The following is a 23730-nucleotide window of genomic DNA, read 5'->3' on the forward strand; positions in this document are numbered from 1 at the left end:
AACTGAAAGTCAAAAGCTTGGAAACCAAAGGGTAACAGCATGTTTCGAACTGTGGACCTTTCGCGTGTTATTCGAACGTGATAACCACTACACTACAGAAACCAGCTGAGGAAGGTTACTGTGGTCATGACGAGCCATCGAGAACAAAGACTCAACGTCAAAAGCTTTAATATCAACACCTAATGTCATGCTTCTATCCAGTTTCGAACTGGGGACCGTTCGCGTGTGAGGTGAACGTGACAACCACTACACTTCAGAAACTCCATGCAAAGCTAAAGATGTTTAAACATGCTGAAATGAACTTGAAAAAGAAAAAAACAGCCAGCCAAAGTCAAGAGGTCTTCCTCTATGTCTGAAGACAGGACAAAGTGCATTTTGCAACACAGGAACCTTTCATTTGTCAGGCTATTGGAGAAAAAGAACAAACAGGGAAACAAAACCATGCTCCACAAAACATTCTCATGCCTTTGTCCAAAAAGAATAAGCACCTAGATGCCTGCTTTCGCACCTTGATCCTATCAGGTGTTACTTGAATTAGGAACACTTAGACACTGTCAAAAACACACATGCTTGCCAAAAGCAAAAACGGGTAGAAATAATCACATTGGTAAAAGTAATGCTCATTAAACCAGCAATAGAATATGCTAACTAAGGCTAATTAAGCCAACAATATACGTTTGTGATCAAAATAAAGAAAAGCCACATGTTTCTGCCCGGGATCAAAACAGGGAACTTTCAGGAGGATGGCAAACAGGACAATCACTACACTACAGTAACCAGACAAGGGCGTTTACTGTGGTCATGGCAAGCATTAAAGATCAAGCACTCATTGTCAAAAGCGCTAGTTTGCAAGAGGAACGCTGTGTTTCTGCCCAGTTTTGAACTGAGGACCTTTCGCGTGTAAAGAGAACGTGATAACCGCTACACTACAGAAACCAACCGATTCAAACAAACAAAAAATGCTGTGGTCATGGCAAGCAATAAAGAACAAGCACTGAAAGTCAAAAAGATCGTTTTCCAAGAGAAAAAGCTGTGTTTCTGCCCAGTTTCGAACTGGTGACCTTTCGCGTGTGAGGCGAACGTGATAACCGCTACACTACAGAAACCGGATGCAAGCGCTTACTGTGGTGACAACAAGCAATCGAGATCAAGAACTGAAAGTCAAAAGCTTGGATACCAAAGGGTAACAGCGTGTTTCTGCCCAGTTTCGATCTGGGGACCTTTCGCGTGTTAGGCGAACGTGATAACTAGAGTTGAGCGAAACGGGTCGAAAAAATTCAAAAGTCGGGTTTCATGAAACGAAACCCGACCCTAGGATGAGGTCGGCCACGAGGTCGGCGACTTACGCGCCAAAGTCGCGTTTCAAAAGTTTGTTTTGCGCTCTTTTTCAGCCAATCAGGATCCACGGACAATGTGGGCAACGTGATGACCTAGGCACGGGTCACCACCATCTTTCAGAATGGCATGCAAGTGATTGGCTTGCTTTGGTGGGCGTCACAGGGGGTATAAAAGGGCGTGTACGCCGACCGCCATCTTACTTCTGCCGATCTTAGTATAGGGAGAGGTTGCTGCTGATTCTGTAGGGAGAGCGTTAGGCAGGGAAGAAGACAAAAAAACTGCTTCTGCTGCTAGCGATTTGGCCTGCACAACACACAAGTCACTGTGTGTGCAGTGCAAGGGGAGGCTATATTGTGGTGTATCAGTGGTGTTGGTTGTTGGGCTGCCTTTTAAGGCTTCCTGACACGCTGGCATTGCTGTTTACCCACTGCTCCGCAAACTGCTTTTTTAAAAGCAATCCAATCTCCCTTATCCTCTCGTCACTTTGGTCACAGGCAGCTGTGCCATCGATCGTGTCACATAGCGCTCAGATATCAGTGGGCCGCACACAATCCACAAGTGTCCAGTGTCCAAAAGTGTACGCAGAGATTCAAAATCTCCATTATCCTCTCGTCACTTTGGTCACAGGCAGCTGTGCCATCGAGCGTGTCACATAGCGCTCAGATATCAGTGGGCCTCACACAATCCACAAGTGTCCAGTGTACAAAAGTGTGCGCAGAGATTCAAAATCTCCATTATCCTCTCGTCACTTTGGTCACAGGCAGCTGTGCCATCGAGCCTGTCACATAGCGCTCAGATATCAGTGGGCCTCACACAATCCACAAGTGTCCAGTGTCCAAAAGTGTACGCAGAGATTCAAAATCTCCATTATCCTCTCGTCACTTTGGTCACAGGCAGCTGTGCCATCGAGCGTGTCACATAGCGCTCAGATATCAGTGGGCCTCACACAATCCACAAGTGTCCAGTGTCCAAAAGTGTACGTAGAGATTCAAAATCTCCATTATCCTCTCGTCACTTTGGTCACAGGCAGCTGTACCATCGAGCGTGTCACATAGCGCTCAGATATCAGTGGGCCTCACACAATCCACAAGTGTCCAGTGTCCAAAAGTGTACGCAGAGATTCAAAATCTCCATTATCCTCTCGTCACTTTGGTCACAGGCAGCTGTGCCATCGAGCGTGTCACATAGCGCTCAGATATCAGTGGGCCTCACACAATCCACAAGTGTCCAGTGTCCAAAAGTGTACGCAGAGATTCAAAATCTCCATTATCCTCTCGTCACTTTGGTCACAGGCAGCTGTGCCATCGAGCGTGTCACATAGCGCTCAGATATCAGTGGGCCTCACACAATCCACAAGTGTCCAGTGTCCAAAAGTGTACGCAGAGATTCAAAATCTCCATTATCCTCTCGTCACTTTGGTCACAGGCAGCTGTGCCATCGAGCGTGTCACATAGCGCTCAGATATCAGTGGGCCTCACACAATCCTCAAGTGTCCAGTGTCCAAAAGTGTACGCAGAGATTCAAAATCTCCATTATCCTCTCGTCACTTTGGTTACAGGCAGCTGTGCCATCGAGCGTGTCACAAAGCGCTCAGATATCAGTGGGCCTCACACAATCCACAAGTGTCCAGTGTTCAAAAGTGTACGCAGAGATTCAAAATCTCCATTATCCTCTCGCCACTTTGGTCACAGGCAGCTGTGCCATCGAGCGTGTCACATAGCGCTCAGATATCAGTGGGCCTCACACAATCCACAAGTGTCCAGTGTCCAAAAGTGTACGCAGAGATTCAAAATCTCCATTATCCTCTCGTCACTTTGGTCACAGGCAGCTGTGCCATCGAGCGTGTCACATAGCGCTCAGATATCAGTGGGTCTCACACAATCCACAAGTGTCCAGTGTCCAAAAGTGTACGCAGAGATTCAAAATCTCCGTTATCCTCTCGTCACTTTGGTCACAGGCAGCTGTGCCATCGAGCGTGTCACATAGCGCTCAGATATCAGTGGGCCTCACACAATCTACAAGTGTCCAGTGTCCAAAAGTGTGCGCAGAGTTTCAAAATGTCCATTATCCTCTCGTTACTTTGGTCACAGGCAGCTGTGCCATCGAGTGTGTCACATAGCGCTCAGATATCAGTGGGCCTCACACAATCCACAAGTGTCCAGTGTCCAAAAGTGTACGCAGAGATTCAAAATCTCCATTATCCTCTCGTCACTTTGGTCACAGGCAGCTGTGCCATCGAGCGTGTCACAAAGCGCTCAGATATCAGTGGGCCTCACACAATCCACAAGTGTCCAGTGTCCAAAAGTGTACGCAGAGATTCAAAATCTCCATTATCCTCTCGTCACTTTGGTCACAGGCAGCTGTGCCATCGAGCGTGTCACAAAGCGCTCAGATATCAGTGGGCCTCACACAATCCACAAGTGTCCAGTGTCCAAAAGTGTACGTAGAGATTCAAAATCTCCATTATCCTCTCTTCACTTTGGTCACAGGCAGCTGTGCCATCGAGCGTGTCACATAGCGCTCAGATATCAGTGGGCCTCACACAATCCACAAGTGTCCAGTGTCCAAAAGTGTACGCAGAGATTCAAAATCTCCATTATCCTCTCGTCACTTTGGTCACAGGCAGCTGTGCCATCGAGCGTGTCACACAGCGCTCAGATATCAGTGGGCCTCACACAATCCACAAGTGTCCAGTGTCCAAAAGTGTACGCAGAGATTCAAAATCTCCATTATCCTCTCGTCACTTTGGTCACAGGCAGCTGTGCCATCGAGCGTGTCACATAGCGCTCAGATATCAGTGGGCCTCACACAATCCACAAGTGTCCAGTGTTCAAAAGTGTACGCAGAGATTCAAAATCTCCATTATCCTCTCGTCACTTTGGTCACAGGCAGCTGTGCCATCGAGCGTGTCACATAGCGCTCAGATATCAGTGGGCCTCACACAATCCACAAGTGTCCAGTGTCCAAAAGTGTACGCAGAGATTCAAAATCTCCATTATCCTCTCGTCACTTTGGTCACAGGCAGCTGTGCCATCGAGCGTGTCACATAGCGCTCAGATATCAGTGGGCCTCACACAATCCTCAAGTGTCCAGTGTCCAAAAGTGTACGCAGAGATTCAAAATCTCCATTATCCTCTCGTCACTTTGGTCACAGGCAGCTGTGCCATCGAGTGTGTCACATAGCGCTCAGATATCAGTGGGCCTCACACAATCCACAAGTGTCCAGTGTCCAAAAGTGTACGCAGAGATTCAAAATCTCCATTATCCTCTCGTCACTTTGGTCACAGGCAGCTGTGCCATCGAGCGTGTCACATAGCGCTCAGATATCAGTGGGCCTCACACAATCCACAAGTGTCCAGTGTCCAAAAGTGTACGCAGAGATTCAAAATCTCCATTATCCTCTCGTCACTTTGGTCACAGGCAGCTGTGCCATCGAGCGTGTCACATAGCGCTCAGATATCAGTGGGCCTCACACAATCCACAAGTGTCCAGTGTCCAAAAGTATACGCAGAGATTCAAAATCTCCATTATCCTCTCGTCACTTTGGTCACAGGCAGCTGTGCCATCGAGCGTGTCACATAGCGCTCAGATATCAGTGGGCCTCACACAATCCACAAGTGTCCAGTGTCCAAAAGTGTACGCAGAGATTCAAAATCTCCATTATCCTCTCGTCACTTTGATCACAGGCAGCTGTGCCATCGAGCGTGTCACATAGCGCTCAGATATCAGTGGGCCTCACACAATCCACAAGTGTCCAGTGTCCAAAAGTGTACGCAGACATTCAAAATCTCCATTATCCTCTCGTCACTTTGGTCACAGGCAGCTGTGCCATCGAGCGTGTCACATAGCGCTCAGATATCAGTGGGCCTCACACAATCCTCAAGTGTCCAGTGTCCAAAAGTGTACGCAGAGATTCAAAATCTCCATTATCCTCTCGTCACTTTGGTCACAGGCAGCTGTGCCATCGAGCGTGTCACATAGCGCTCAGATATCAGTGGGCCTCACACAATCCACAAGTGTCCAGTGTTCAAAAGTGTACGCAGAGATTCAAAATCTCCATTATCCTCTCGTCACTTTGGTCACAGGCAGCTGTGCCATCGAGCGTGTCACATAGCGCTCAGATATCAGTGGGCCTCACACAATCCACAAGTGTCCAGTGTCCAAAAGTGTACGCAGAGATTAAAAATCTCCATTATCCTCTCGTCACTTTGGTCACAGGCAGCTGTGCCATCGACCCTGTCACATAGTGCTCAGATATCAATGGGCCTCACACAATCTACAAGTGTCCAGTGTCCAAAAGTGTACGCAGAGATTCAAAATCTCCATTATCCTCTCGTCACTTTGGTCACAGGCAGCTGTGCCATCGAGCGTCTCACATAGCGCTCAGATATCAGTGGGCCTCACACAATCCACAAGTGTCCAGTGTCCAAAAGTGTACGCAGAGATTCAAAATCTCCATTATCCTCTCGTCACTTTGGTCACAGGCAGCTGTGCCATCGAGCGTGTCACATAGCGCTCAGATATCAGTGGGCCTCACACAATCCACAAGTGTCCAGTGTCCAAAAGTGTACGCAGAGATTCAAAATCTCCATTATCCTCTCGTCACTTTGGTCACAGGCAGCTGTGCCATCGAGCGTGTCACATAGCGCTCAGATATCAGTGGGCCTCACACAATCTACAAGTGTCCAGTGTCCAAAAGTGTGCGCAGAGATTCAAAATCTCCATTATCCTCTCATCACTTTGGTCACAGACAGCTGTGCCATCGAGTGTGTCACATAGCGCTCAGATATCAGTGGGCCTCACGCAATCCACAAGTGTCCAGTGTCCAAAAGTGTACGCAGAGATTCAAAATCTCCATTATCCTCTCGTCACTTTGGTCACAGGCAGCTGTGCCATCGAGCGTGTCACATAGCGCTCAGATATCAGTGGGCCTCACACAATCCACAAGTGTCCAGTGTCCAAAAGTATACGCAGAGATTCAAAATCTCCATTATCCTCTCGTCACTTTGGTCACAGGCAGCTGTGCCATCGAGCGTGTCACATATCGCTCAGATATCAGTGGGCCTCACACAATCTACAAGTGTCCAGTGTCCAAAAGTGTACGCAGAGATTCAAAATCTTCATTATCCTCTCGTCACTTTGGTCACAGGCAGCTGTGCCATCGAGCGTGTCACATAGCGCTCAGATATCAGTGGGCCTCACACAATCCACAAGTGTCCAGTGTCCAAAAGTGTACGCAGAGATTCAAAATCTCCATTATCCTCTCGTCACTTTGGTCACAGGCAGCTGTGCCATCGAGCGTGTCACATAGCGCTCAGATATCAGTGGGCCTCACACAATCTACAAGTGTCCAGTGTCCAAAAGTGTACGCAGAGATTCAAAATCTCCATTATCCTCTTGTCACTTTGGTCACAGGCAGCTGTGCCATCGAGCGTGTCACATAGCGCTCAGATATCAGTGGGCCTCACACAATCTACAAGTGTCCAGTGTCCAAAAGTGTACGCAGAGATTCAAAATCTCCATTATCCTCTCGTCACTTTGGTCACAGGCAGCTGTGCCATCGAGCATGTCACATAGCGCTCAGATATCAGTGGGCCTCACACAATCCACAAGTGTCCAGTGTCCAAAAGTGTACGCAGAGATTCAAAATCTCCATTATCCTCTCGTCACTTTGGTCACAGACAGCTATGCCATCGAGCGTGTCACATAGCGCTCAGATATCAGTGGGCCTCACACAGTCCACAAGTGTCCAGTGTCCAAAAGTGTACGCAGAGATTCAAAATCTCCATTATCCTCTCGTCACTTTGGTCACAGGCAGCTGTGCCATCGAGCGTGTCACATAGCGCTCAGATATCAGTGGGCCTCACACAATCCACAAGTGTCCAGTGTCCAAAAGTGTACGCAGAGATTAAAAATCTCCATTATCCTCTCGTCACTTTGGTCACAGGCAGCTGTGCCATCGAGCCTGTCACATAGCGCTCAGATATCAGTGGGCCTCACACAATCTACAAGTGTCCAGTGTCCAAAAGTGTACGCAGAGATTCAAAATCTCCATTATCCTCTCGTCACTTTGGTCACAGGCAGCTGTGCCATCGAGCGTGTCACATAGCGCTCAGATATCAGTGGGCCTCACACAATCCACAAGTGTCCAGTGTCCAAAAGTGTACGCAGAGATTCAAAATCTCCATTATCCTCTCGTCACTTTGGTCACAGGCAGCTGTGCCATCGAGCGTGTCACATAGCACTCAGATATCAGTGGGCCTCACACAATCCACAAGTGTCCAGTGTCCAAAAGTGTACGCAGAGATTCAAAATCTCCATTATCCTCTCGTCACTTTGGTCACAGGCAGCTGTGCCATCGAGCCTGTCACATACCGCTCAGATATCAGTGGGCCTCACACAATCTACAAGTGTCCAGTGTCCAAAAGTGTACGCAGAGATTCAAAATCTCCATTATCCTCTCGTCACTTTGGTCACAGGCAGCTGTGCCATCGAGCGTGTCACATAGCGCTCAGATATCAGTGGGCCTCACACAATCCACAAGTGTCCAGTGTCCAAAAGTGTACGCAGAGATTCAAAATCTCCATTATCCTCTCGTCACTTTGGTCACAGGCAGCTGTGCCATCGAGCGTGTCACATAGCGCTCATATATCAGTGGGCCTCACACAATCCACAAGTGTCCAGTGTCCAAAAGTGTACGAAGAGATTCAAAATCTCCATTATCCTCTCGTCACTTTGGTCACAGGCAGCTGTGCCATCGAGCGTGTCACATAGCGCTCAGATATCAGTGGGCCTCACACAATCTACAAGTGTCCAGTGTCCAAAAGTGTGCTCAGAGATTCAAAATCTCCATTATCCTCTCGTCACTTTGGTCACAGGCAGCTGTGTCATCGAGCGTGTCACAAAGCGCTCAGATATCAGTGGGCCTCACACAATCCACAAGTGTCCAGTGTCCAAAAGTGTACGCAGAGATTCAAAATCTCCATTATCCTCTCGTCACTTTGGTCACAGGCAGCTGTGCCATCGAGCGTGTCACATAGCGCTCAGATATCAGTGGGCCTTACACAATCCACAAGTGTCCAGTGTCCAAAAGTGTACGCAGAGATTCAAAATCTCCATTATCCTCTCGTCACTTTGGTCACAGGCAGCTGTGCCATCGAGCGTGTCACATAGCGCTCAGATATCAGTGGGCCTCACACAATCCACAAGTGTCCAGTGTCCAAAAGTGTACGCAGAGATTCAAAATCTCCATTATCCTCTCATCACTTTGGTCACAGGCAGCTGTGCCATCGAGCGTGTCACATAGCGCTCAGATATCAGTGTGCCTCACACAATCCACAAGTGTCCAGTGTCCAAAAGTGTACGCAGAGATTCAAAATCTCCATTATCCTCTCGTCACTTTGGTCACAGGCAGCTGTGCCATCGAGCGTGTCACATAGCGCTCAGATATCAGTGGGCCTCACACAATCCACAAGTGTCCAGTGTCCAAAAGTGTACGCAGAGATTCAAAATCTCCATTATCCTCTCGTCACTTTGGTCACAGGCAGCTGTGCCATCGAGCGTGTCACATAGCGCTCAGATATCAGTGGGCCTCACACAATCCACAAGTGTCCAGTGTTCAAAAGTGTACGCAGAGATTCAAAATCTCCATTATCCTCTCGTCACTTTGGTCACAGGCAGCTGTGCCATCGAGCGTGTCACATAGCGCTCAGATATCAGTGGGCCTCACACAATCCACAAGTGTCCAGTGTCCAAAAGTGTACGCAGAGATTCAAAATCTCCATTATCCTCTCGTCACTTTGGTCACAGGCAGCTGTGCCATCGAGCGTGTCACATAGCGCTCAGATATCAGTGGGCCTCACACAATCCTCAAGTGTCCAGTGTCCAAAAGTGTACGCAGAGATTCAAAATCTCCATTATCTTCTCGTCACTTTGGTCACAGGCAGCTGTGCCATCGAGCGTGTCACATAGCTCTCAGATATCAGTGGGCCTCACACAATTCACAAGTGTCCAGTGTCCAAAAGTGTACGCAGAGATTCAAAATCTCCATTATCCTCTCGTCACTTTGGTCACAGGCAGCTGTGCCATCGAGCGTGTCACATAGCGCTCAGATATCAGTGGGCCTCACACAATCCACAAGTGTCCAGTGTCCAAAAGTGTACGCAGAGATTCAAAATCTCCATTATCCTCTCGTCACTTTGGTCACAGGCAGCTGTGCCATCGAGCGTGTCACATAGCGCTCAGATATCAGTGGGCCTCACACAATCTACAAGTGTCCAGTGTCCAAAAGTGTACGCAGAGATTCAAAATCTCCATTATCCTCTCGTCACTTTGGTCACAGGCAGCTGTGCCATCGAGCGTCTCACATAGCGCTCAGATATCAGTGGGCCTCACACAATCTACAAGTGTCCAGTGTCCAAAAGTGTACGCAGAGATTCAAAATCTCCATTATCCTCTCGTCACTTTGGTCACAGGCAGCTGTGCCATCGAGCGTGTCACATAGCGCTCAGATATCAGTTGGCCTCACACAATCCACAAGTGTCCAGTGTCCAAAAGTGTACGCAGAGATTCAAAATCTCCATTATCCTCTCATCACTTTGGTCACAGGCAGCTGTGCCATCGAGCGTGTCACATAGCGCTCAGATATCAGTGGGCCTCACACAATCCACAAGTGTCCAGTGTCCAAAAGTGTACGCAGAGATTCAAAATCTCCATTATCCTCTCGTCACTTTGGTCACAGGCAGCTGTGCCATCGAGCGTGTCACATAGCGCTCAGATATCAGTGGGCCTCACACAATCTACAAGTGTCCAGTGTCCAAAAGTGTACGCAGAGATTCAAAATCTCCATTATCCTCTCGTCACTTTGGTCACAGGCAGCTGTGCCATCGAGCCTGTCACATAGCGCTCAGATATCAGTGGGCCTCACACAATCTACAAGTGTCCAGTGTCCAAAAGTGTACGCAGAGATTCAAAATCTCCATTATCCTCTCGTCACTTTGGTCACAGGCAGCTGTGCCATCGAGCGTGTCACATAGCGCTCAGATATCAGTGGGCCTCACACAATCCACAAGTGTCCAGTGTCCAAAAGTGTACGCAGAGATTCAAAATCTCCATTATCCTCTCATCACTTTGGTCACAGGCAGCTGTGCCATCGAGCGTGTCACATAGCGCTCAGATATCAGTGGGCCTCACACAATCTACAAGTGTCCAGTGTCCAAAAGTGTACGCAGAGATTCAAAATCTCCATTATCCTCTCGTCACTTTGGTCACAGGCAGCTGTGCCATCGAGCGTGTCACATAGTGCTCAGATATCAGTGGGCCTCACACAATCCACACGTGTCCAGTGTCCAAAAGTGTACGCAGAGATTCAAAATCTCCATTATCCTCTCGTCACTTTGGTCACAGGCAGCTGTGCCATCGAGCGTGTCACAGAGCGCTCAGATATCAGTGGGCCTCACACAATCTACAAGTGTCCAGTGTCCAAAAGTGTGCGCAGAGATTCAAAATCTCCATTATCCTCTCGTCACTTTGGTCACAGGCAGCTGTGCCATCGAGTGTGTCACATAGCGCTCAGATATCAGTGGGCCTCACACAATCCACAAGTGTCCAGTGTCCAAAAGTGTACGCAGAGATTCAAAATCTCCATTATCCTCTCGTCACTTTGGTCACAGGCAGCTGTGCCATCGAGCGTGTCACATAGCGCTCAGATATCAGTGGGCCTCACACAATCCACAAGTGTCCAGGGTCCAAAAGTGTACGCAGAGATTCAAAATCTCCATTATCCTCTCGTCACTTTGGTCACAGGCAGCTGTGCCATCGAGCGTGTCACATAGCGCTCAGATATCAGTGGGCCTCACACAATCCACAAGTGTCCAGTGTCCAAAAGTGTACGCAGAGATTCAAAATCTCCATTATCCTCTCGTCACTTTGGTCACAGGCAGCTGTGCCATCGAGCGTGTCACATAGCGCTCAGATATCAGTGGGCCTCACACAATCTACAAGTGTCCAGTGTCCAAAAGTGTACGCAGAGATTCAAAATCTCCATTATCCTCTCGTCACTTTGGTCACAGGCAGCGGTGCCATCGAGCGTGTCACATAGCGCTCAGATATCAGTGGGCCTCACACAATCCACAAGTGTCCAGTGTCCAAAAGTGTACGCAGAGATTCAAAATCTCCATTATCCTCTCGTCACTTTGGTCACAGGCAGCTGTGCCATCGAGCGTGTCACATAGCGCTCAGATATCAGTGGGCCTCACACAATCTACAAGTGTCCAGTGTCCAAAAGTGTACGCAGAGATTCAAAATCTCCATTATCCTCTCGTCACTTTGGTCACAGGCAGCTGTGCCATCGAGCGTGTCACATAGCGCTCAGATATCAGTGGGCCTCACACAATCTACAAGTGTCCAGTGTCCAAAAGTGTACGCAGAGATTCAAAATCTCCATTATCCTCTCGTCACTTTGGTCACAGGCAGCTGTGCCATCGAGCATGTCACATAGCGCTCAGATATTAGTGGGCCTCACACAATCCACAAGTGTCCAGTGTCCAAAAGTGTACGCAGAGATTCAAAATCTCCATTATCCTCTCGTCACTTTGTTCACAGGCAGCTGTGCCATCGAGCCTGTCACATAGCGCTCAGATATCAGTGGGCCTCACACAATCTACAAGTGTCCAGTGTCCAAAAGTGTACGCAGAGATTCAAAATCTCCATTATCCTCTCGTCACTTTGGTCACAGGCAGCTGTGCCATCGAGCGTGTCACATAGCGCTCAGATATCAGTGGGCCTCACACAATCCACAAGTGTCCAGTGTCCAAAAGTGTACGCAGAGATTCAAAATCTCCATTATCCTCTCGTCACTTTGGTCACAGGCAGCTGTGCCATCGAGCGTGTCACATAGCGCTCAGATATCAGTGGGCCTCACACAATCCACAAGTTTCCAGTGTCCAAAAGTGTACGCAGAGATTCAAAATCTCCATTATCCTCTCGTCACTTTGGTCACAGGCAGCTGTGCCATCGAACGTGTCACATAGCGCTCAGATATCAGTGGGCCTCACACAATCTACAAGTGTCCAGTGTCCAAAAGTGTGCGCAGAGATTCAAAATCTCCATTATCCTCTCGTCACTTTGGTCACAGGCAGCTGTGCCATCGAGCGTGTCACATAGCGCTCAGATATCAGTGGGCCTCACACAATCCACAAGTGTACAGTGTCCAAAAGTGTACGCAGAGATTCAAAATCTCCATTATCCTCTCGTCACTTTGGTCACAGGCAGCTGTGCCATCGAGCGTGTCACATAGCGCTCAGATATCAGTGGGCCTCACACAATCCACAAGTGTCCAGTGTCCAAAAGTGTACGCAGAGATTCAAAATCTCCATTATCCTCTCGTCACTTTGGTCACAGGCAGCTGTGCCATCGAGCGTGTCACATAGCGCTCAGATATCAGTGGGCCTCACACAATCCACAAGTGTCCAGTGTCCAAAAGTGTACGCAGAGATTCAAAATCTCCATTATCCTCTCGTCACTTTGGTCACAGGCAGCTGTGCCATCGAGCGTGTCACATAGCGCTCAGATATCAGTGGGCCTCACACAATCCACAAGTTTCCAGTGTCCAAAAGTGTACGCAGAGATTCAAAATCTCCATTATCCTCTCGTCACTTTGGTCACAGGCAGCTGTGCCATCGAACGTGTCACATAGCGCTCAGATATCAGTGGGCCTCACACAATCTACAAGTGTCCAGTGTCCAAAAGTGTGCGCAGAGATTCAAAATCTCCATTATCCTCTCGTCACTTTGGTCACAGGCAGCTGTGCCATCGAGCGTGTCACATAGCGCTCAGATATCAGTGGGCCTCACACAATCCACAAGTGTACAGTGTCCAAAAGTGTACGCAGAGATTCAAAATCTCCTTTATCCTCTCGTCACTTTGGTCACAGGCAGCTGTGCCATCGAGCGTGTCACATAGCGCTCAGATATCAGTGGGCCTCACACAATCCACAAGTGTCCAGTGTCCAAAAGTGTACGCAGAGATTCAAAATCTCCATTATCCTCTCGTCACTTTGGTCACAGGCAGCTGTGCCATCGAGCGTGTCACATAGCGCTCAGATATCAGTGGGCCTCACACAATCCACAAGTGTCCAGTGTCCAAAAGTGTACGCAGAGATTCAAAATCTCCATTATCCTCTCGTCACTTTGGTCACAGGCAGCTGTGCCATCGAGCGTGTCACATAGCGCTCAGATATCAGTGGGCCTCACACAATCTACAAGTGTCCAGTGTCCAAAAGTGTACGCAGAGATTCAAAATCTCCATTATCCTCTCGTCACTTTGGTCACAGGCAGCTGTGCCATCGAGCGTGTCACATAGCGCTCAGATATCAGTGGGCCTCACACAATCTACAAGTGTCCAGTGTCCAAAAGTGTACGCAGAGATTCAAAATCTCCATTATCCTCTCGTCACTTTGGTCACAGGCAGCTGTGCCATCGAGCATGTCACATAGCGCTCAGATATCAGTGGGCCTCACACAATCCACAAGTGTCCAGTGTCCAAAAGTGTACGCAGAGATTCAAAATCTCCATGATCCTCTCGTCACTTTGGTCACAGGCAGCTGTGCCATCGAGCGTGTCACATAGCGCTCAGATATCAGTGGGCCTCACACAATCCAAAAGTGTCCACTGTCCACAAGTGTGTGCAGAAATTCTAAATCTCCCCTGTCCTATAGACACCTTTTTTCTCTTTTTTCTTATTACTATGTAGTTTGATGGATTTTGTCTACATTTCTACCAAAAATGAGGAAGGCTGGTGGAAGAGGCCGTGGAATTGGGCGGGGGTTAGCAGCTGGTAATGATTGTGTTGGTGGTGGATCTGATGGTAGTGTCAAGAGCAAAATAGGACCGAATGCAGGAGGTGCTGACCCTGCGTCATCGTCTGGCTACATAAGGCCTCGAACGCTTAGTTTTCTAGGAGTTGGCAAACCGCTTTTAAAGGCAGAGCATCAGGAAAAAGTTTTGTCTTACATTGTTGACTCAGCCTCCAGCTCTATCGCCTCCTCTTCTTCAGTTGTAAAAAGTAAAAGCACTGAGTCGTCATTGGAGGCTCATGTTCATGAACCACACCTTTCCTTGTGTCCTTCACCCCAACCAAGATTGAAGGATGATGCAGGCCATACTACTGATTACTCCATGGAGCTGTTTTCACATACCATGCCTGGATTATCAAGTCAAATGGTGAATTACCCAGGCCAAGATGAATCTGACATGGAGTGCACTGATGCACAGCCGCTGATGGATGATTCTGCTGGTACATTCTCTCAGAGCACTACATTGTCCTCGCAGTGTACAGAGCCAGATTTTGACCCTGATGAGACTCAGGTGCCCCTTCCCGCACACTATACCACCATACACGGTGACACAGAGAAAGGTGCACATGACATAGAAGAGGAGGTGATGGATGACCCAGTTGTTGACCCAGATTGGCATCCATTGGGGGAAGAGGGTGCTGCTTCCAATAGCTCAGATGAGGAGCATCCACAGCAGACATCGACATCGCAACAGCTGTTATCTGGCAGGCCCGGAGCACTCCAAAGACAGGTTCCAAACATCAAAAGAGTTGCTGGACAGCTTGTCCAGAGGGTCAAAAGATCACAGCGTGCTAGGCCGCAAAATGTCTGCCAAAGTAGGAAGAGTGCAGTGTGGCACTTTTTTGAACAAAATCCTCATGATCAGGCCAAGGTTATCTGTAAGAAGTGCGCAAAGACCTTTAGCCGAGGGAAAAATCTGAAAAATTTGAATACCAGTTGCATGCTTAGACATTTAACCAGCATGCACTTGCAAGCGTGGACACAACACCAAACCTCAAGTGCCACATGTGCAACTGATCACAACGAAGGTAGTCAGCAATGCTACATTGTTTCCCCCACTGTAAGCCCACCGGTTAGCACAGCAGCAAATGTTGAGGTGTCGTTGCAAGGCCACAGCAGTCAGGGAATCCCACTGTTATATCAACGAAAGACTGATTCTAGGCCATCAGAAAGAACACCAACTCCATCACCATCATCAACCCTCTCTCAGTCCGCCCTGTCCACCGCTACTTCCACCATATGCAGCTCTCAAGTCCAGCTCACCCTCCCAGACACTATGAGTAGGTCAAGAAAGTACTCAGTCTCTCATCCGCGTACACTGGGTTTGAACGCCCACATTGCCAAACTAATCTCGTTTGAGAAGATGCCCTTTCGGTTGGTGGAAAGCACAGCTTTCCACGAACTCATGGCCTATGCAGTACCACGCTATGACCTACCCAGTCGCCACTTCTTCTCTCGCAAAGCCATCCCAGCCCTCCACCATCATGTGAAAGACCGCATTGTCCATGCACTCAAGCAGTCAGTGAGCGGAAAGGTGCACCTCACAACTGATGCATGGTCCAGTCGGCATGGCCAGGGCCGTTACGTGTCCATCACTGCGCACGGGGTTAATGTGGTGGATGCAGGGTCCACAGGGGACAGCGGTGGTGGGACAGTGCTGCCTAGCCCATGGTATAGGAAACAGTTGGCTGTAGGCGTTCGACCCTCCTCCTCCTCCTCCTCCTCCTCCAGAAGCGAAAGCTCGTCCACAGAGCGCAGTTGTACGAGCACTCCATCTGCAGCTGCCACTGTTGCACACGATGTGTCCCCCTATCGAGCAGCTAGTGGAAAGCGTCAGCAGGCTGTGTTGCAGATGATGTGTTCGGGCGACAGACACACCGCCGAGGTGCTGGCCGAGTACTTGAAGCGACAAACTGAGTCATGGCTGGGCAGTGTACATCTTGAGGCAGGCAAGGTAGTTAGTGATAATGGCCGTAATTTTGTGGCAGCCATAGCCCTTTCAAAACTCAGCCACATACCTTGCTTGGCTCACACCTTGAACCTGGTGGTGCAGTGCTTCCTCAAAAATTATCCGGAGTTAACAGCCCTGCTCCAGAAGGTGCGAAGACTGTGCGCGCACATCCGCCGGTCGCCTGTACACTCCGTTCGCATGCAGAAGCTGCAGCGATTGCTCCACCTTCCCAACCACCGCCTCATTATCGACATTGCAACAAGGTGGAACTCCACCCTGCACATGGTGGAGCGGCTGTGCGAGCAGAGGCAGGCCATAATGCATTTGTGGGAGGATACACGGCCAGGCACTTTGAGAGCAGACATGGAGTTGACAGGCGTGCAGTGGTCGAAGCTGAAAGACCTTTGTAAAGTCCTTCAGTGTTTTGAGGAATGCACATGGCTGGTAAGCGCAGACGACGCCATCCTAAGCATGAGCATCCCACTTATGCGTCTGCTCATGCAAACTTTGATGCACCTTAAGGAGCAGGCGTCTGCAGCCAATGTTGATGAGGAGGAAGAGGAGGAGGGAATCCTTGATGACATTCAGCCATTGTCTGCTCAGGGACCTCTCCTGGACGAGGTGGAGGAAGAAGAGGAGGAGGAGGATGATGGGGATGATTACTTAGGGGAGGAGGATGCATCTCATGGGGCAAGTGAAAATGTTGGCGTGGCAAGGTCTGGTACAGGGTTTGTGCGTGACTGGAGGGATGTGGATTTGCCAGAAAGTGCTCCTCCACCCAGCACTCGCAGTGCATCATTGACACCGGGAACATTGGCCCACATGTCAGATTATGCCTTGCGGATCCTAAAAAGGGACCCCCGCATTGCCAAAATGATGAACGATGACGACTACTGGTTGGCCAGCATCCTGGATCCACGCTATAAAGGCAAATTACAAAACATCATGCCACAGGAGAACCTTGACCTAATATTGGCTAATAAACAAGCAACTCTGGTAAATCGGTTGCTTGAGGCATTCCCAGCACACAGCAGCGGTGATGGTTCTCATACGAGCCGTACGGGCCGGGGGCAGCTTGGCAGAGGTGTTCGTGGTGCACACAGCAGAAGTGGCATTGGAGACAGGGGTTTCATGACAATGTTGTGGACTGATTTTTCAAATACCGCTCACACAACTGGTAATACTGCATCGATGGAAAGTGACAGGAGACAGCAGTTGTCAACTATGGTTACAAACTACTTTTCCTCCCATATCGATGTTCTCCCACACAGGTCATTCCCCTTTGACTATTGGGCCGCTAAACTGTACACCTGGCCTGAATTGGCCCAATATGCCTTACAGGAGCTCGCTTGCCCAGCTGCAAGTGTGCTATCGGAAAGAGTCTTCAGTGCAGCTGGATCAATCCTGACAGAAAAAAGGACCCGTCAGTCAACCCAAAATGTGGATGATCTAACCTTCATTAAAATGAACCACGCATGGGTTTCCAAGGATTTTGTCCCACCTTCCCCTGATGACACATAGGGTGACAGAAAAATGGCTTGCTTTGGTCCACCTCTTCCTGGTACTTCACCTATTTCGCCTTTTGCATCAGCTGAATGTCCAACATCAACATATGCCACTTTCTAAAACTCCCTAACTGTGCTGCCTCCCCCCCCATGGCCGGGGTAACCACCTAGCGTACGACACCGTGCGAGTGCCATTGCCCTGGACAGGTGGGTAGGCCGACTCTTGGGCGCGGGCACTGGCACAGGGTCCCTCATAGTGCAATCAAGTGTCTCTGACGGTGGTGGTGCACACCCGCCGTCAGACACACCGCTGTACTATGAGGGGCCCAGTGCCAGTACCGACGCCCAAGAGTGGGCCCCCCTTGCTTGGGCAGGGACACAGCATTTGCAATCTTTACCTCTCCCTGCTCCTCCGCTGTGTAATCTGGGCCATCAAATCCATACTGTGCCTGACACCGTCTGAGCCTGCCTCCTGAGACATATATTTTGAATGTGTATGCTATCCATACATGTTATCCAGGGATACGGTACCCTTTCTAACCTTTGTGCAATGACGTGCAATCCATACTGGGCCTAACACCATCTGAGCCTGCCTCATGCTGTATAGACATATATTTTGAATGTGTACGCTATCCATACATGTTATCCGGGGATACGGTACCCTTTCTAACCTTTGTGCAATGACGTGCAATCCATACTGGGCCTAACAACGTCTGAGCCTGCCTCATGCTGTATAGACATATATTTTGAATGTGTACGCTATCCATACATGTTATCCGGGGATACGGTACCCTTTCTAACCTTTGTGCAATGACGTGCAATCCATACTGGGCCTAACACCGTCTGAGCCTGCCTCATGCTGTATAGACATATATTTTGAATGTGTACGCTATCCATACATGTTATCCGGGGATACGGTACCCTTTCTAACCTTTGTGCAATGACGTGCAATCCATACTGGGCCTAACACCGTCTGAGCCTGCCTCATGCTTTATAGACATATATTTTGAATGTGTACGCTATCCATACATGTTATCCGGGGATACGGTACCCTTTCTAACCTTTGTGCAATGACGTGCAATCCATACTGGGCCTAACAACGTCTGAGCCTGCCTCATGCTGTATAGACATATATTTTGAATGTGTACGCTATCCATACATGTTATCCGGGGATACGGTACCCTTTCTAACCTTTGTGCAATGACGTGCAATCCATACTGGGCCTAACACCGTCTGAGCCTGCCTCATGCTGTATAGACATATATTTTGAATGTGTACGCTATCCATACATGTTATCCGGGGATACGGTACCCTTTCTAACCTTTGTGCAATGATGTGCAATCCATACTGGGCCTAACACCGTCTGAGCCTGCCTCATGCTGTATAGACATATATTTTTAATGTGTACGCTATCCATACATGTTATCCGGGGATACGGTACCCTTTCTAACCTTTGTGCAATGACGTGCAAACCATACTGGGCCTAACAACGTCTGAGCCTGCCTCATGCTGTATAGACATATATTTTGAATGTGTACGCTATCCATACATGTTATCCGGGGATACGGTACCCTTTCTAACCTTTGTGCAATGACGTGCAATCCATACTGGGCCTAACACCGTCTGAGCCTGCCTCATGCTGTATAGACATATATTTTGAATGTGTACGCTATCCATACATGTTATCCGGGGATACGGTACCCTTTCTAACCTTTGTGCAATGACGTGAAATCCATACTGGGCCTAACACCGTCTGAGCCTGCCTCATGCTGTATAGACATATATTTTGAATGTGTACGCTATCCATACATGTTATCCAGGGATACGGTACCCTTTCTAACCTTTGTGCAATGACGTGCAATCCATACTGGGCCTAACACCGTCTGAGCCTGCCTCATGCTGTATAGACATATATTTTGAATGTGTACGCTATCCATACATGTTATCCAGGGATACGGTACCCTTTCTAACCTTTGTGCAATGACGTGCAATCCATACTGGGCCTAACACCGTCTGAGCCTGCCTCATGCTGTATAGACATATATTTTGAATGTGTACGCTATCCATACATGTTATCCAGGGATACGGTACCCTTTCTAACCTTTGTGCAATGACGTGCAATCCATACTGGGCCTAACACCGTCTGAGCCTGCCTCATGCTGTATAGACATATATTTTGAATGTGTACGCTATCCATACATGTTATCAGGGGATACGGTACCCTTTCTAACCTTTGTGCAATGACGTGCAATCCATACTTGGCCTAACACCGTCTGAGCCTGCCTCATGCTGTATAGACATATATTTTGAATGTGTACGCTATCCATACATGTTATCCGGGGATACGGTACCCTTTCTAACCTTTGTGCAATGACGTGCAATCCATACTGGGCCTAACACCGTCTGAGCCTGCCTCATGCTGTATAGACATATATTTTGAATGTGTACGCTATCCATACATGTTATCCGGGGATACGGTACCCTTTCTAACCTTTGTGCAATGACGTGCAAACCATACTGGGCCTAACAACGTCTGAGCCTGCCTCATGCTGTATAGACATATATTTTGAATGTGTACGCTATCCATACATGTTATCCAGGGATACGGTACCCTTTCTAACCTTTGTGCAATGACGTGCAATCCATACTGGGCCTAACACCGTCTGAGCCTGCCTCATGCTGTATAGACATATATTTTGAATGTGTACGCTATCCATACATGTTATCCGGGGATACGGTACCCTTTCTAACCTTTGTGCAATGACGTGCAATCCATACTGGGCCTAACACCGTCTGAGCCTGCCTCATGCTGTATAGACATATATTTTGAATGTGTACGCTATCCATACATGTTATCCGGGGATACGGTACCCTTTCTAACCTTTGTGCAATGACGTGCAATCCATACTGGGCCTAACACCGTCTGAGCCTGCCTCATGCTGTATAGACATATATTTTGAATGTGTACGCTATCCATACATGTTATCCAGGGATACGGTACCCTTTCTAAACTTTGTGCAATCACGTGCAATCCATACTGGGCGTGAGAACGGCTGGCGAGCTGTTAAGCAAGCTACAGCACCTGTCCAGACAAGTACAGGGATTCCCTAGCGAGGAGACTTATTTGATTGTTTTCAATGTTGGGACAGCAATTTTTGGGGAGCACTATACTCTGGAGAATGATAGATGGGGCCCACCATACACTGGAACATTCCAAAGGTGGACATCAGACACTGGAGCAGCATGTACAGGGCCCATTATACACTAGAGCATTAGAAATGGGGCCCATTATGTTTGGAGCATTATTTGGGCCCATAAGACAGTGGAGCTTCATCCATGGGGACCAACATATACTGTAGCATTATGTGGAGCTCATCATATACTGTTTCAAACATTATATGGGACCAATGATTCTGTATGGAGAAATAGATGGGCCTCGTCATGAGATGTAAAAAGTGAGGTATTTTTCATTGTACTATACCGCTATTTATCTGCCGTATCGGGGCATGATGAGTTGTGGTATGTGTTAAAGGGGCGCTCTTTCGCCCAGGGCACATGAAAACCTGCAGCCAGCCCTCCCCCCCCCCACAACTTTAGCCAAATAACACCCATTTTTCAGTGCGTAACTTATATTATGAAGTTAATTAAGGTTGACAAGCTTAAGTAAGAAGAATTGATGTTTTTGGCATTCAAATGGGCACTGTTGGTGTGTTTCCTGTCCTCCTCTCACTGCCGACTTTTATTGCCCATTGACTTACATTGGGTTTCGTGTTTCGGGACGACCCCGACTTTTCCCTTTAATCGGACGATCTTGCTCGACCCGACTTTTGGAAAAGTCGGGTTTCACGAAACGAAACGCGACCCTAAAAAACCAAAAGTCGCTCAACTCTAGTGATAACCACTACACTTCAGAAACTCCATGCAAAGATAAAGATGTTTAAACATGCTGAAATGAACTTGAAAAAGAAAAAAACAGCCAGCCAAAGTCAAGAGGTCTTCCTCTATGTCTGAAGACAGGACAAAGTGCATTTTGCAACACAGGAACCTTTCATTTGTCAAGCTATTGGAGAAAAAGAACAAACAGGGAAACAAAACCATGCTCCACAAAACATTCTCATGCCTTTGTCCAAAAGCCAAAAAGAAAAAGCACCTAGATGCCTGCTTTCGCACCTTGATCCTATCAGGTGTTACTTGAATTAGGAACACTTAGACACTGTCAAAAACACACATGCTTGCCAAAAGCAAAAACGGGTAGAAATAATCACATTGGTAAAAGTAATGCTCATTAAACCAGCAATAGAATATGCTAACTAAGGCTAATTAAGCCAACAATATACGTTTGTGATCAAAATAAAGAAAAGCCACATGTTTCTGCCCGGGATCAAAACAGGGAACTTTCAGGAGGATGGCAAACAGGACAATCACTACACTACAGTAATCAGACAAGAGCATTTATTGTGGTCATGGCAAGGATTAAAGATCACGCACTCATTGTCAAGAGCGCTAGTTTGCAAGAGAAACACTGTGTTTCTGCCCAGTTTCGAACTTAGGACCTTTCGCATGTAAAACGAACGTGATAACCTCTACACTACAGAAACCAACCTATTCAAACAAGCAAAAAATGCTGTGGTCATGGCAAGCAATAAAGAACAAGCACTGAAAGTCAAAAAGATCGTTTTCCAAGAGAAAAAGCTGTGTTTCTGCCCAGTTTCGAACTGGGGACCTTTCGCGTGTTAGGCGAACGTGATAACCACTACACTACAGAAACCGGCTGCGGAACGTTACTGTGGTCATGATGAGCCATCGAGAACAAAGACTCAACGTCAAAAGCTTTAATATCAACGCCTAATGTCATGCTTCTATCCAGTTTCGAACTGGGGACCGTTCGCGTGTGAGGTGAACGTGACAACCACTACACTTCAGAAACTCCATGCAAAGCTAAAGATGTTTAAACATGCTGAAATGAACTTGAAAAAGAAAAAAACAGCCAGCCAAAGTCAAGAGGTCTTCCTCTATGTCTGAAGACAGGACAAAGTGCATTTTGCAACACAGGAACCTTTCATTTGTCAGGCTATTGGAGAAAAAGAACAAACAGGGAAACAAAACCATGCTCCACAAAACATTCTCATGCCTTTGTCCAAAAGCCAAAAAGAAAAAGCACCTAGATGCCTGCTTTCGCACCTTGATCCTATCAGGTGTTACTTGAATTAGGAACACTTAGACACTGTCAAAAACACACATGCTTGCCAAAAGCAAAAACGGGTAGAAATAATCACATTGGTAAAAGTAATGCTCATTAAACCAGCAATAGAATATGCTAACTAAGGCTAATTAAGCCAACAATATATGTTTGTGATCAAAATAAAGAAAAGCCACATGTTTCTGCCCGGGATCAAAACAGGGAACTTTCAGGAGGATGGCAAACAGGACAATCACTGCACTATAGTAACCAGACAAGAGCGTTTACTGTGGTCATGGCAAGCATTAAAGATCAAGCACTCATTGTCAAAAGCGCTTGTTTGCAAGAGGAACGCTGTGTTCCTGCCCAGTTTCGAACTAAGGATCTTTCGCATGTAAAGCGAACGTGATAACCGCTACACTACAGAAACCAACCGATTCAAACAACCAAAAAATGCTGTGGTCATGGCAAGCAATAAAGAACAAGCACTGAAAGTCAAAAAGATCGTTTTCCAAGAGAAAAAGCTGTGTTTCTGCCCAGTTTCGAACTGGGGCCCTTTCGCGTGTGAGGCAAACATGATAACCGCTACACTACAGAAACCGGATGCAAGCGCTTACTGTGGTGACAACAAGCAATCGAGATCAAGAACTGAAAGTCAAAAGCTTGGATACCAAAGGGTAACAGCGTGTTTATGCCCAGTTTCGAACTGGGGACCTTTTGCGTGTTAGGCGAACGTGATAACCACTACACTACAGAAACCGGCTGCGGAAGGTTACTGTGGTCATGACGAGCCATCAAGAACAAAGACTCAACGTCAAAAGCTTTAATATCAACGCCTAATGTCATGCTTCTATCCAGTTTCGAACTGGGGACCGTTCGCGGGTGAGGTGAACGTGACAACCAC

General features: G+C 47.9%; 4 non-coding genes across 4 annotated transcripts; all 4 read right to left on the reverse strand.

Moving 5' to 3' along the window:
* Positions 1 to 1033: 1033 nt before the first annotated feature.
* Positions 1034 to 1106, reverse strand: TRNAV-CAC (transfer RNA valine (anticodon CAC)). Its single transcript has one exon. It is a non-coding gene; the product is annotated as a tRNA-Val (tRNA).
* Positions 1107 to 22342: 21236 nt separating this feature from the next.
* On the reverse strand, positions 22343 to 22415 carry TRNAV-AAC (transfer RNA valine (anticodon AAC)). Its single transcript has one exon. It is a non-coding gene; the product is annotated as a tRNA-Val (tRNA).
* Positions 22416 to 23183: 768 nt separating this feature from the next.
* Positions 23184 to 23256, reverse strand: TRNAV-UAC (transfer RNA valine (anticodon UAC)). Its single transcript has one exon. It is a non-coding gene; the product is annotated as a tRNA-Val (tRNA).
* Positions 23257 to 23353: 97 nt separating this feature from the next.
* Positions 23354 to 23426, reverse strand: TRNAV-CAC (transfer RNA valine (anticodon CAC)). The gene has a single exon. It is a non-coding gene; the product is annotated as a tRNA-Val (tRNA).
* Between the last annotated feature and the right edge of the window lie 304 nt (positions 23427 to 23730).

This window comes from Dendrobates tinctorius, unplaced genomic scaffold (genome assembly GCF_039654945.1).
Source record: "Dendrobates tinctorius isolate UK_male_01 unplaced genomic scaffold, ASM3965494v1 ptg000332l, whole genome shotgun sequence".
Taxonomy (NCBI): Eukaryota; Metazoa; Chordata; class Amphibia; order Anura; family Dendrobatidae; genus Dendrobates; species Dendrobates tinctorius.